The 13,836-nt window shown below is 46.4% G+C and overlaps 1 long non-coding RNA gene across 1 annotated transcript in view; it reads right to left on the bottom strand.

Annotated features, from left to right (window-relative positions):
- Window positions 1–11,553: 11,553 nt before the first annotated feature.
- LOC102488032 (uncharacterized) overlaps window positions 11,554–13,836 on the bottom strand; it is a 4,158-nt gene continuing 1,875 nt past the window's right edge. Inside the window, exon 3 of the long non-coding RNA XR_336018.1 lies at window positions 11,554–11,600. This is a non-coding gene — a long non-coding RNA (uncharacterized LOC102488032). The remainder of the gene's footprint in view (window positions 11,601–13,836) is intronic.

Genomic DNA, 13,836 nt, shown 5'->3' with positions numbered 1-13,836 from the left:
AGCAGGCATTAGTCTTCCTTGTTTGGATTCTGATTTTTACTTCTCAGCTCAGACCTTGGCCCTTGTTTATCTCCGCGGTGCCTCAGTGTGACTGCAGAAGCGATTATTTACTACCCGGTCTTGTTTCATTCATGGCTTGTCACTTCCAACATTCTGTTTCAAGTCACATAGAAGTAAGCATTCATTTAGCTGACAGCCTATCACAGGGCACCTTTCCGTATAAAATGAACCAATTTATAGTCATTGCTGACAGCTGTTTTGGAAGGAAAGGCCATTTTCCTTAGTTGATTGCTATGAACGGTAATTAATTCAGCTCATCAGCCCGCAGTAGCAAATGCTAAAAAGGGCCTCATTGTGTGAAGCCCCCCAGCTCTCTTAAAACCTACAATTCTACATCTCAGCATTTCCTGAGCCTAGACTGGACTTTCAGAGGTTACTTAATATACCCTCCCCTATCTCCAACACAGCTTTAAAAGACTTGTATGAAAAAAAAAAAAAGAGTCCCTGTTCTTCCTTGGCAATGAGTCATCAGGGAGGTAACTTTTGCAGCAGGATTCTGTGGACATTAGAAAGGGGAGGGGAGCCCTGGCTCAAGAAGTGACTCAGCCATGCCCCAAAGAGGAAAACGTCTGATGCTACAATCAGGTTTTTTTTTTCTGTTTGTTTGTTTTTTTAAAATTTTGCAGCAGGTGTGTGCCCTTACTAGAGAGAGGTAAAGAGAGAGAGAGAGAGAAACAGAGAGAAAGCACTCCCCAATGGGGCATGGTCATACCTACAATCTCTTCTCCTCCATTTCTCCATGCTGTAAATGATTTTGAGCACACACACAGACATGTATGCACACATGCGCCCAGTGTGTTTCTTTTTTTTCTTGGAGAGGTTTTCACTATAGGGCACATGCGCTCGCCAGACAGAGAGAGACAGAGAGACAGAAAGCGAGAAATCACCCCCTCTCAGGATCTTGGGCACGCATGCACACGCGCCCGGTGTGAGTTTTAAGCCACTGGGTCTGGGACGCGAACTGCGGTCCACTGGGAGTCCAGTGACATAGCCATTACGCTAACTGCTGGTCCCAACCCAGCGTGTTTCTTAAGCCACTGGGTTGAGATTTGAATCTCAAGGTCCACCATATAAGATCCAGTCCATGGGGCCAACTCACAACTACGGGACATGTTTAAGGAGAATGGGGTGGGATTGGTTCTCCTTCTCCTCCTTGCACCTGTGCGGTGAGGGGGTGTATGGTAGGAGGGAGTGAGACAGAACCTTTGTTAGCATAGCGCTCAAGGAGTGTGCTATGAGGAGCATCATAGCCCGAGGACATCCCGTGCTCCTCCCCCTGACACCCTGCCATGAGACCCATATTCAGCAAGACCTCTGGGACCTTGCTGTGTACCGCTAGGTGGAGCCCGGGCCCTCCAGAACGGTGAGGTAGCAATACCTAGAGTGACGTAGAGGAAGGAAGGACAGGAAGTAAGAACCGGAAAGAAGGATCTTCCGGACCACGATCAGTATGCGGACGTGTCAGTTTGATGGGATCACACAATTGTTGACCCGTGTTTGAGACTCTGGTCAGCTTGCCCTGGAGACATTTTCTTTCTCTACTAGACACTGGGGCCTCGAGGACATTCCTTTTCCTGCTACAGGTCAAAATGAGACGGAAGCAGTTGAGCCATTTTGGAGAGCAGGAAGCCCCAAAGAGAGAGAAGCTGGAGGTGTCTCAGACCACTTCACACCCTTCCTCGAGTGGCCTGCAGGTCTGCCAGCAGCTGAGTAATGAATTCCAGCTCCCCCCAGCCATGCATTCAGGCACTGGCTCCAATATCAAGCAAGGTCTTACCTCCCAGCCCTTGTTGTCCAGTGAATGACAAGAGAGCCCAAGATGGGGTGGGGTGTGGAAGGGGGACAGCAACCTGGATACTCCAAACAGCTGTGGTTTGTGCAAGAACGGCTGCGCTGAGAAAGGGCCTTTTAAAGTTCTTAACCACCTGTGGTGGTGGACGGAAGAGAGTTCAGGCGGGACAGCCACGGAGCATTGCAGGGCGTCAGGTTTCCAGGATGGTTGGCAAGAGTCACGCTTCATTATTTCCCAGAGAAAACACACTGCTGGGAAAGGAAGACATAGCTGGCTCTTCTCCAGCTGCTCAGCTCTTAGGAAGCAAGAAGCTGTATCTCCCAGGCAGCAACAGAGAAAATGCTGGGCTCTTCCTCAATGCAAAGGAGAAAACTCCCCCAGCTCACAGCACTATGCTTGTTCTCTGGTCATTCTGGGGAGTCACTATAAAGAAACCGCAGGCTCTGAACAGAAGATGGCGTTGCGGTGGTGCAGAGACACCTCCACACCCAGGATCTGTGTCTGGAGCACAGAGCTCGGCAGAGCAGGGCCGGAGGGACACTCTGCAGCACCTCCCCGCTGCTGTTCACCAGACACACGTGGGAAAGGGCAATTTCGCACCGAGCCCTCAGTCTGTCAAGCCAGTAAGAAGAAAAACACTGACGTGACAGGAAGTAATTTCTTGAGGCCTAGGGACGTGGTAGATGTCAGTAACTCCTATCAGGTTGCTATTTACGGGACTGTTTGTCCCCACCAGGGTGGACTTAGTAAGTAGCTCAAAGGGACTCAGGAGCCAGGCCTAAAACTGTGATAAACCACTTTGCTGCAGTTTACCCAGCAAGAGGTGGAAGTTGAACCTTGAATCGTTGGCTTGATGGATTTTTTATTTTTTCTTACCCTAGAAAGAGGAAAAAGAATCTCAATTTCCCCCAAAACCTTAGGCAAGAGGGTGCACGTGAGTCACTTTCCTGTTCTTGTTCAGAAAACAAAGATGCATACATGTTCCTGGAGCGCCACAAACACAGCCTTTCTTTCATGGGTGGCTGGGTCCCTGGATCCACGTCCCCTCGCCCTGGGCTGGTCTGGTGTAAATCGTCAGATATCCGGATTCACGATTCCTCTGCACGCAGGCTGCTTTGTAAGTAGGGAGAGAATCTGCAGGGCTTTCCACTAAATCCCCACGGGAACCAGGTGGCTGGGCATGTGTGTTTGCACACAAACTTGTACCCAGTGCAACCCATATGGAAGAGGCGATGACCTGGCTGGCCCAAGAGACTGTTGCCAGCAATGCTGTCGGCCTCATGCAGTGACGTTTCTGTCAGTTACCCTGACAGTCTGAAAGGTCTCCTCATGCCTGGAGATCACAAAGGGATCTGAGAACCACAGGGGTGCCTGTGGTAGGCTGGCACTCCCTAAAACACTTGGGTGAGCCCAAGGGTGCTTTCCTCAGCCACGGGGGCTTCCCTGGAGCCCACCGACAGCTCCACCTGCAGTAGAGATTCATTGCCCCAGTGGAAGGGAGACACTTTGGGGTGGCCTCCCAACAAGCCTTGTGTTTGTGCACTGTCCTTTAACACACACACACCCTTCAGCTTCTTTTTGCAGCTAAGAAGATTTCAGAGGCTGGCAGAGAAGCCACCAGCTATCTTTGGAACTGGCTACCCTGTATTCTTTGGAGCGTTTGCTCAAATAGTGACTCATGTGCATTAAGAACTCCGCCATCACAGCTGCAGATGACAGGAGCATGAACACTTCAAATAGAGCCGAGCTGAGTCTACGTGTGGTGGAGAATCTGTATTGCTATCCTCCCCGGCGATCGACTGCCAGCAGCCCCAATAGATCCCATTATTGGTATCATTGTATCTCTTTTTCCTCTACTCCCTTCTTTCCTTAGTGAATCTTTTCCTCTCTGGGAGTAATCTTCACAAGTTAAGTGCATTTTTGAGATGCTTTTGATTCCCTTAAACAAATAATAAACCTCTGAATTGAGTGTAACGTTTATACAGAAAAGTGCACACGTTCTGGGGATCCAGTTCAAAGAATCTTTACGAAGTATACACATCAGTGGAGCAAGGACCCGTGTCAGGAAACAGCCTCACCAGCACTCCAGAGGCACCCTTTATGCTCCCAGAAGGGTACTCGCCCTACTGACCTCTAAGACCATACACTGAGCTTGCTTTTTCTTTTATTTTGCCAGAGGGTGCATGTGCTCACCAGAGAGAGAGACAAAGAGAGGGGGGCAGGGAGAGAAAGCACCCCCGATGGAGCATGGTCATGCCACAATCCCTTCTCCATTTCTCCATCCTGTTCAGAGTTGGGGCATGCATGCACAAGAGCTTGGCATGTTCTCCAAGACATTGGGGCTAGAATTTGAATCACATTTGGCCGTGTGAGATCCAGTTCCCTTAACCACTAGGCTATGGGGCTAGCCCAATCTTTCATTTTTTTTTTTTCCATCTGCAGATGGAGTTTATTTCTCCTACAGTAAAAAATGCAGCCAATTATTTTATATGGTATGATTTAATATGCCAGTAAGAAACAAAATATATCCAAGATATGGAGTCTAGTGGGAGATGCCTGCACACAGCGGAGACACCAATGTCTTTCTCAACCTAAGGAAAATAGGAGACAAAACCACCATGTGGAGGTCAGTGGGAATACTTGCCTGCCTCCTCCTGGAGGTGGGGGAGAGAGGAGGAGGAAACTCCTGTGCGAGTCTGAACCACAGAATAAGATTCTGATGGGTTTGTGGACTGATAAAGAAGAGGAGAAAGTTAACACTCCCAACTTGGACTCAGACCCAGTGGTAAGGCAGGGGCCTGTGGGTCAGAGAGAGGACAGTTTATGAAAATGTCCCTGGGGGCATGGCATATCTCTGGTGGCCTACCCTGTGTTCTGTCTTCCTCCCAGGCCACCCCATCCATGGTTCTAACTTCTACCTCTCCTGATCACAGATGAATTCACGTATAACCTATCTTTAGCTTCTCACCTTGTAAACGTCAACTGAAGCCTTACTCACCCAGACAGTCTCTTTGCTGAGTCTTTGACAAACTGGGTTGGGGCCCCGACAGAGGACTGCTTCTCTTTATCTTTGCTTTTCATTCCACTGAGTCAAGCCTCTCCAGTGTATGGTGTTGAACAAAAGCAAATGCTGTATTATCCGTCCTCTGATTTTAATATTACAGAGAGCTTAATTAAAAAGTTGACTTGGCGACCGGCAAATGGCATAGCAGTTACGTTGCTAGACTCCCACATGGCAGAATGCAGTTCAAGTCCCAGACCCAGTGGCTTGAAAATCAGGCCAGGCACATGCGTATGCATGCTCAAGATCCCAGGAGGAGAAAGGAGGAGAAGGGATTGTGGTGTGGCCATTCCCCCTGGGAGGTGATTTCTCACTTTCCCTGTGTCTGTCTCTGTCTCTGTCTCTCTCCGCAGCGAGTGCACAAGCCCTAAGGCAAAAACCTCTACAAAAAGAAAAAAAAAAAAGGCATGGCCAGCCCCATAGCATAGTTAAGGTCTGTGCATAGGAAGTTGGAGCCCACATGGGTGACTGCCGTTCAATGCCTGTTTGAGTCCTCATCTGTGAAAAATCCTAGGTGTGTGTATGCACATGTACGTGCCCAGAATCCTGACAGGATAGAGAAATGGAGGCAAGAATGATCGCGGCACTCCCACCCCTTATTGGGGGAGATTTTTTTCTTTCTCTCTTTCTGGCAAGTGCACACACCCACTGGGGAAAAGAAGAGGCTGCTATTGTTTTGTTTTGTTTTGTTTTTCGGTACATGAGCACCAAACAACATTAAAGAAATTGTCTAAGGACAAAAAAGTAGAAGGGCTTAAGAGTATATGGCGAGAGCTAGCAGCTAGTTTCTGGACATCCTAAATAGTGAATGACAAGCCTGGCTGTTCCTGGTTGCTTTTTTCTTTTTTTTAAGTAGGTTTTTGCTATAGGGCATGCACATTCAACAGAGAGAGACAGAGAGAGAGAAAGAGAGAAATTGCCCCCCAGGAGAGATGGCCACACTGAAATCCCTTCTCCTCCATTCTTCTCTTAGAATTTTGGGCACACACGCACATGCACCCGGTGTAATTTTCAAGTCTCTGGGTTTGGGACTCAAACTGTGACTGGCCATGTGGGAATCCAGAGCCTTAACCATCATGCCACCCGCTGGCCTCCTCTGATATAGGAGTTCTTAGCCTTTACATTTCACTTATTGGGTCTCCAGATCTCCATGTCTTCTGTCTCCAAATTAACCATAATATTAAGTACTTCTAGAGATCACGTGACTATACTTTACAATGTGCCATGGCCCGTGGTCGTTGTTATACTCCAATAAGAACTGTGACCAATTGATCTCAGATATTGTTGAACTATTTTTACCTAAACTTTAAATTGTTTAATTTTCATTGGTTTACAATAGCTCATGGAGACTGTTGTTGAGAAACATATTTTAGTTTTTCAACACTGTGTATTATGTTGTATTCACTCTAAGTTTTCAATATATATATATGTGTGTGTGTGTGTGTATCTATTTGTTTTATATATGTATATATATACATAAATACACACACACATATATAAAACAAAGGTTTAAAATACTCATAAGTAGTCCCTTGCATATCAATTTATCTCGCTTTATAATTAAAAGAACAAAAGTATAAAACATAAGAGTCATTTAACTGATATTATGAATTATCTCTACTGAGAGCAAACAGATTTTGTGATAATTGTGATGATTACAGAAGATGGTGTCATTGCTTGATCAATTTCTTAAGACTGTGAGGATGAACATAAGGGGGAATTGTTGAACTGAACAAAACTGTCCTAATTGTACTTGGGTGCTAAATTTGTCCCCAAAGTAGTCTCCTAATATATGGAACTACAACCTAACTTGATATACAAACAAGTTGCAGCCTAAGAGTTTACCCTGTTGACCGGCCAACCTAACTTCAGCCAATCACAGGCTACCAACTCTACACCCAGATAAAGCAAAGGCCAACTGCAACCAATCAGTCTGGGATCGCATGCCACTTCTTTGGTTTGTGTGTCTCTTCCTTTTCTCTGATTATAGATTTAAGCTACACAGGTTGGAGTGTGTGCAACGACAAATACTACATGCTGCATTTAGACCAATATCTCTATCCAGGTAGAACCAGAACATTCTAAAATTATTCACATTCTTAAAAGGCATTCCCTCTAGGACTCCATTGCCTGGCTAGAGTTTAAGTGTTCAGATATTTTCAGTCGGCTATCCTCTAACATCAGTTCTCTTTTGCACTCTATTTAAGATTCTTAGTGATCTGGGGCCCAGCAGTTAGCATAATGGCTATGTCGCTGGACTCCCATGTAGTCGACTGCAATTCAAGTCCCGGACCCAGTGGCTTAAATTCACGCTGGGCACGTGTGCATGCATGCCTAAGATCCCGAGAGGAGAATGGAGGAGAAGGGATTGCGGCATGGCCATCCCCGCTAGGGGGTGATTTCTCGCTTTCTATCTCTCTGTCTCTCTCTGTCTTTCTGGCGAGCGCATGCTACCTATTGCAAAAACCTTCCCCTCCCCCCCCAAAAATAAAAAGATTCTTAGTGATCTTTCTCATAATGGGGTTAGGGATTTGGCCCCTCTAAAGCAGTTCTAGCCTCTGTTAACAAATGACTTTGAAATGCCTACCAGAATCATTCTGACTCAACACTTGGAAACTCTGAACTCACTCCAGTTGAAAGCTGAGGCTATCTGTGAAATGAGGCTCCGAGGAACTTTATTTATTGTTCAGAAGGAAGCTGGACACTGGATCGCCTAGGCAGCTGACATTTGGATGTGCCCCTCCTGGAGGCTCAGGACTTTCCCCCACCAACACTTGGTGATAACCACTTGGTAATATTGGACTTTCATTTTCCTAGTTATGATGTCTGACCCAGGAAACCCTGATTCAAATGTCACAGGTACTTGAGTGACTTTTGTGAGTAAATAGCTCTAGTAACTCAGTTGACCACTGTCCCACCACAGAGATCCCGCTGTGGGACTAGACAAGCCCAAAACATGACTGACCACTCTGACAACGGAGGGAGACATCTGACCTGATTGACCATCCATGCCACCTGTCCATAGCTTTCTATCTAAAGAGGGAAATGGGAACTCTTAATGAGCAGAATTCTTTAAGAAAGGTCTTCAGGGGACTAGCAGTTGGCATAATGGCTATGTCACCGGAATCCCACGTAGTTCGAGTCCCAGACCTGGTGGCTTAAACTCACACTGGGCGCATGTGCATGTGTGCCCAAGATCCCGAGAGGAAAATGGAGGAGAAGGGATTGCAGCATGACCAGCCTTCCTGGGGGGTGATGTCTCGCTTTCTGTCTCTCTGTTTCTCTCTGTCTTTCTGGCAAGCGCACATGCCCTATAGCAAAAACCTCTCCAAAAAAAAGGAAAAAAAAAAAAGAAAGGTCTTCAGTTGTTAACTGGGTCTAAATTAAACATGGAGTCTAGCAGCCCTTTGCTGATGGAGTTATTCACATACTCCATCAGAAAACACAAACCAAACCTTTGAACTTTAGTTCCTAAACCAATGAGACTGTGGATGGTCCCAACCAGTCAGGACTGAACACATCTAAATTCTTTGTTTATATACAGACTACAGAGAACTTCAGTGGGAATCTGAGGTGAGGCTTTCCCTCTATGTAACTCTCCTACCTCTTCTTTGTTCTTGAGAAGGGTTTTCTGTTTATGACCGAGGCTCTGTCCTCCTACTTTGAAGACTGTCCCTGTCTCCTTTACTCTCCAAATCTCTTCTCGGGGTAACTTTGCGATAACAACCATCATTGTGTAGTCGGGCCTGTCCGGTGCTCTTTCACATTCTGGGACAGTCTGTGCTGGTGAGAACTGGCAGAGTTGCTGTCCGTAGATAACTCTGTGCACAGGCTCCCGTGGGTGTCCCCGCAGTGTGACCTCACCACTGAGAGCAGACCTGCAGGGTGACCTCGCCACCAAAACAGATTGTAGTCTTGGTCTTCTGACCCATCCTCACGACCCATACACATCGTTGACCGTGAGACAGACAGTCCCATGGAAAGTGACACGAAGCAGAAGGGAAGGAAGACAGGAAGAAGCTGAAGAGTTGTAAACACACACGACGTCCAACCTTATCCTAACTGGAAAAATCAAAGTCTGATATTACCAAGGGTTGTGGGGAAGCTCCTGAGCCTGCAGCAAGCAGGGGCCCATCAGCTGCCTAGGCTGGTCCAGTTGTCCTGTTGCCTTTTGAATGTAAATAAAGTTCCTCAGATTTAAAAATGCTGGGAAGCCAGCATCCTTTTCCACATTTTCAGGTAGGAGGGGACTTTTTAAAAATGAATTAATTTCATAAGAGACAGAAACGGAGAGACAAAGAGACAAGGACCCCCCTCCCCCAATGGGGTCCTCATATCATGATCCACCCCAGCCCCAGCTAGTTGGCGTAGGAAATGCCCACGCCTGGCCTGAACAGGGAGACCTCCTCCCACGTGGGTCCCTGCACCACGACCTGGCCCTGAGGGTGGCGTTTGCTTATTCCACCCAAAGACCTCTAACTTCTTGTTCTGTCATCTTTCCTCAAATTACTGACCCCCTTCCTTCAAGGGGAAATAGAACTCAGAAAAATGGGGGTGTATATTACATAGACATCTTGAAGAGAATTCTATCCGTTTCCAAGGTTGAGATGTGGGTGTTCCAGGATCCAGTAATTCCGGTCTGAATTCACAAGGAGTCCCATGGAAAGGCCTGTGTGGAATGTCTGAATGAGCAGCAGAGTCGTGACGACCTAGCCCTCCTTCAGCACGGGCACGAACGAACGCGTGCGCTCAGTCACAGCGGGAGGTCAAAGGGTGGGCGACGCAGGTGTGCTCGCATCGCAGTGGCTATACCAGGTTACTGTCTGTGTGCATTTCAGAAACAAGAGTAGATATTTATAAAGACAAGCAACATGCAGTAAAAACATGAAATCGGCACCAGCTTGGTAGCCTGCTGGTTAGAGAAGCCAGAGCTCTCAGGGCTCACCCCAGCTCGAAACCTGGCCCAGGTGGCTTGGGAAACACGCCAGGCATGTACGTGCCCCAAATCCAGACAGGGCGGAGCAATGGAGGAGAAGGGGTTGCTGTGTGACCGTGACCCGTCGTGTGTGTGTGTGTGTGTGGTGCTTTCTCCCTCTCTCTGTCTCTGTCTCTCTCTGGCAAGTGTACGCTGAAGTAACTAAAAATAAAATGAAGCACACACATGAATCAGACCTAGCACTGAGACACACCAACTTCTACACAATGCACATCTCTAGTTGTGGGTGCAGGTGGGTAAATGTGGCCCCAAGAGTCAGGGGTATTTGCTATGTTTGTCATGTTTTATTTATTTAAAAGAGAGAGACAGAGAGACCAACAGTTAGTGTAATGGCTATGTCGCTGGACTCCCATGTAGCCGACCGCGGTTCGAGTCCCGGACCCGGTGGCTTAAACTCACGTCGGGCGCTTGTGCGAGTGTGCCCAAGATCCTGAGAGGAGAATGGAGGAGAAGGGATTGCAGCATGGTCATCCCCCCTGGGGGGTGATTTCTCTCTTTCTCTCTCTCTGTCTCTCTTTCTGGCGAGCGCACGTGCCCTATAGCAAAAAACCTCTCCAAAAAAAAAAAAAAAAAGAGAGACAGAGAAGAGGTAGCTGTGCAGTAAAATGCTAGCATATTTTTCACTTTAGAAGTGAGTACATTGGAGTCATGCTATTTTCTGTATCTTTGAAAGGTTTCTTTCTTCTTCTTCTTTAAATTAAACAATGAAAACCTGCGAAGAGATCCATCACAATGTTCCCCGTTGCTGTGGCAGTATGGGAGAATTGCGTGCTTCTCTTTTTTTTCCCCTCAATTTTCCATGTTTTGTGACTATGTCATTTCTGTAATGCAAAAATTACAGATGAGCATTTTGCTTTTTTTTTTTTGTAATGCAAAAATTACAGATGAGCATTTTGCCTTTTTTTTTTTTAAAGTAATTATATGGAAAAGGAAAATAAATATTAATAGCAAACCATGGCACAGTTCCCGAGGCCTGCCTCTTTGTGTTAAGCTCTTAGCAAATAGTAGGTCCTTTGTAAGGTGTGATTAATAAAGTCTGCTGGGTGGGGGTGGGTATTCACGGATGCTATCGGAGGACTCCGGCCGCACAATGAGAGGCAGTGTTGCTAATTCTGACACCGATATTTCCGCAGGACCGAGTCGATGGAATCTTTCTGAATGTGTTATTTATGGTGCCAGATGAAGAAAGATCTTATTCACTGCCAGACTCTCGGCTGGAAAGGGACAGGAAGATTTTCATTCAGGTTCTGTATTCAGATTTTATTCCTGCCCAGTTAACACCAGCATCTTTGTAACTACAGTCATTTTAGCACTGGCTTTGCTGCAAGCGGTCCTGACCTGTAAGAAGGATGCATCCAATCCTCTGTCAGTCACCTTGATTCCCAGTCCTCTAGCTGCTGAGGTCATAAACATTTTTAAAAATGTCTTTTGTTGCTGTCATCATTGTTTTTCAGGTGGCACATGTGCTCAACGGAAAGCCAAAGACGGGGAAAAACAATCCCCCACCATAGTGTACGGTCAGGCCACGATCCCTTCTCCATTTCTCCATCCTGTTAGGATTCGGGCTGCATACACCCACATATCTGGTGATTTTTATTAGTTTATTTTTCAAGCCACCAGGGCTGAGATTCAAACTGTGCAATTGGTCGGGTAGGGTCTGGTTTCCTCGCCCCTTGGCCAGTCCCAGAGACCTTAGAAATGGAAATAAAGTTGTCATTTCACAAATGCCGGGAATAGGAGGAGTGGGTAGTGCTTTAAGATTTGTCCTGGCACCTCTAGATTCTTTCTCTGAAGGTCTTTCCCCAGATCTCTAGTCGTTGCATGGAGTTACCTTTGTGAACCTGCATGTCCCCCACGGGGAGAAGGCTCCTACCTTAGAGCATTAAGGGATGCCACATGCATGGTGGGTGATAGAGGTGGCTCTGATACTGTACCGTGAAACCTCCTTAAAATGAACACGATACGGGGGCCAGCAGGTGGCGTGGTGGTTAGGGTGGCTGGATTCCTCACATGACTGTCCATGGTTCGAGTCCCAGACCTGGCAGTTGGCTTTCCCACTTCCTTCTCTCTCTCTGTCTCTAGCTGGTCAACTTCAATAAAATAAAAAAAATAAATAATGACATTGAATACAATTAAATAAAATAATTCTTTTCAAAAAATGAACACAATGCAAGGGGGCTTCAAGCGTTTCATGGGAAAATGGAATTAAAGTATGAATCTGTTTTGGTGCAAAAGACTTTTGACATAAATGTGTAGTTTTTTTTTTCCCCTTTCATTTTCTTCTTTTTTTTTAATTGTCAGAAAGTATGTGTGCCTGCCAGAGAGAGACACAGAGAGGGAGAAAGTGCCTCACAGTGGGGCATGGTCATGCCACAATACCTTCTCCATTTCTCCATCCTGTCAGGATTTGGGGTACACAGGAAACATATTTTTGAAATTGCTGGGGCCAGGACTTGAACCATGATTGGCCATGTAAGATTCAGCGCCCTGAAAAACTGCTATCGTTTTCAGAATAAGCATTTTCCATAAACATTCTAAAGACCCAGCATATAGCCCTGGTCCTTGAAGTCCCTGCTGTGAAGTCTCTCTCTCTTCTCTTTGCTGCTTGGAACTTGTTCATGGCACTCTTAAGTAGAACTCCGACTGCCATTTTGTTTCTTCGCTCCTTTTCACTCCTTTCCACCTAATTTTATTCATGCCCTTCCCCTCTCCCCCCCTTTTTTTATTGGCCTGAAGTCTTTCTTTTAGATTTTCACACTTGAGTACCCCAAAGATATTTATTAAACAGATCAAGGTTGTTCCTCTATTGTCATTGTCATCCCTCTTGGCTTTGCCCCCAGACTCCACATCAAAATATCCTAGAGAGCTTGGGCAGAGAAGAATCCTCTATGCCAAGTGATACCCTGCCAGCAAAAATACAACTGTCACCTCTACATCTGTCCCGCTACCCACCTCAGCCCTTAGTCATGTAGTTGAGAATCAGAACCTATTCAGAATGGGGACCGGCAGGTGGCGTGGTGGTTAAAGGTGCTAGATCCCACATAGCCCACTGTGGTTCAAGTCCTGGACCTAGTGGCTTTCATCTTGCCTCCTAGTGGCTTGCTTTCTCACTGCCCCCCGCCCTCTCTCTGGTCAAATTTAAAAAGATAAATAAATAAATAAATAAATAAATAAAACTAAATAAATAATTTTTAAAAGAACCTATTCAGAATGAAAGCAAACTGTACTGCGCTAAATGTCAAATAAGTGATAAAAGCAAGAAGTCGTGTAGATATTAGTATGGCTTCAGAGAGAAAACGGAACCATTATATTGATTTAGAGATGATTCAGGTTATTGAAATGGCAGAATCATAAGCAGAGTTTTTGATGGGATCTTTGGCCGGCGGCACCTCTTTGTCTAGAAGATACAATGGACTCAGAGCCATCAGTGACTTCCTGGATAACATGGGACTGGGGTTGGGAGGTAGGGGTTGGGAATGGTCTCAACTTTGCTCCAGCCCGCTGCCAAGGGGGAGGGCTGTGTTTTCCTGCCTGAATATGCAATTCAAGAAGCAGTCTAACTAGGAAAACTTGGAGGACTGGGCTAGCTAAGCAGGAAGCTGATTTCTGAAAATGGAACTCTAACAAGAGCCACTGGTTCCATAAGTCACCTCATATATTAAGAACCTGAGGCCCAGCCGTGGTGCTGTGCACCTGCTAAGACACTGTTCTCTGCAGGCTGGGACCACCTAGGAGGCCCGGGTTCCATTCCCAGCCCAACTTAAAGGCCAGGCACAGAGGCATAGGCCTCTAATCCCAGTGACTCAGAGAGGCTGAGGCAGGAGAACTGGCATCTCCAGGCTGGCCTAGGCAACAACGGAAGACCTCGTTTAAATAAAAAAGAAAGAAAACATTGAAAAACAGTACTGAAAGCAGCAGACTCTTTCC

Source organism: Tupaia chinensis, unplaced genomic scaffold (assembly GCF_000334495.1).
Source record: "Tupaia chinensis unplaced genomic scaffold, TupChi_1.0 Scaffold000607_1, whole genome shotgun sequence".
Lineage (NCBI taxonomy): Eukaryota > Metazoa > Chordata > Mammalia > Scandentia > Tupaiidae > Tupaia > Tupaia belangeri.
This window is presented reverse-complemented; position numbering and strand designations above follow the sequence as displayed.